This window comes from Ornithorhynchus anatinus, chromosome 2, assembly GCF_004115215.2.
Source record: "Ornithorhynchus anatinus isolate Pmale09 chromosome 2, mOrnAna1.pri.v4, whole genome shotgun sequence".
Lineage (NCBI taxonomy): Eukaryota > Metazoa > Chordata > Mammalia > Monotremata > Ornithorhynchidae > Ornithorhynchus > Ornithorhynchus anatinus.
Window position 1 is genome coordinate 64,661,178 of NC_041729.1, and position 1,360 is coordinate 64,662,537.

The following is a 1,360-nucleotide window of genomic DNA, read 5'->3' on the forward strand; positions in this document are numbered from 1 at the left end:
CACGTGGGACCGCCTGATGCCCCTGTATCTCCCCCGGCGCTTAGAACAGTGCTCGGCACGTAGTGAGCGCTTAACAAATACCAACGTTATTAATCCCGGCTCCGCCACTTGTCAGCCGGGTGACTTTGGGCAAGACGCTTCACTCCTCTGGCCCTCAGTTACCTCATCTGTAAAATGGGGACGATGACAGTGAGCCCCACATGGGGCGACCTGACCCCAGCGCTTAGAACAGTGTTTGGCACCTAGCGAGCGCTTAACAAATACCAACGTTATCGTTATTATTACAGAGTAAGCACTTAACAAACACCATCGTCATCATTTGCCTGTATCCACCCCAGGGCAGCGTGGCTCAGTGGAAAAAGCCCGGGCTTGGGAGTCAGAGGTCTTGGGTTCGAATCCCGGCCCCCCTTGTCAGCTGGGTGACTGTGGGCGAGTCACTTTACTTCTCCGTGCCTCAGTTCCCTCATCTGTCAAATGGGGATGAAGACTGGGAGCCTCACGGGGGACAACCGGATTATCCTGTCTCTCCCCCAGCGCTTAGAACAGCGCTCTGCACAGACTAAGCGCTTAGCAGATACCGACATTATTAACTGGCCCCACGCCCCTCAACGGCTTTCCAGGGCTTCTCTGTGCCTCAGTTCCCTCATCCTGAAAATGGGGATGAAGACCGGGAGCCTCACGTGGGACAACCTGATGACCCTGTCTCTCCCCCAGCGCTTAGAACAGTGCTGTGCACAGAGTAAGCGCTTAACAAATGCCAACATTACAATTATCCAGGCAGGCCCTCAACGGCTTTCCAGGCCTCTGTGGGCCTCAGTGACCTCATCTGTAAAATGGGGATTAACTGTGAGCCTCAGTGGGACCACCTGATGACCCTGTGACTACCCCAGCGCTTAGAACAGTGCTGTGCACAGAGTAAGCGCTTAACAAATGCCAACGTTACTATTATCCAGGCCCTCAACGGCTTTCCAGGCCTCTGTGGGCCTCAGTGACCTCATCTGTAAAATGGTGATTAACCGTGAGCCACCTGATGACCCTGTGACTACCCCAGCGCCCAGACCAGTGCTCTGCACGTAGTCGGCGCTCAACAAAGGCCCGCATTGGGATTTTTTCCAGAAACGGCTAGAAGGCGGCGGGGCGCATGCGCAGACGGCTCCATCCTTGGCTTTGACCAAAATGGCCGCCCGACCCCCACGTTCGTCTCCCTCCCCGCGGGGAATCGACGTGGTCCCCGCTTTCCGCTCTCTGATTGGAGGACGGGGTCCTGACGTCACCGCGCCGCCCCGCCCCCCCCGCCCTTTTTCCCGTGGTGCCGCGCGGCGGAGGGCCGGTTCGGGGGAGGAGCAGGACTGGTTTCCCG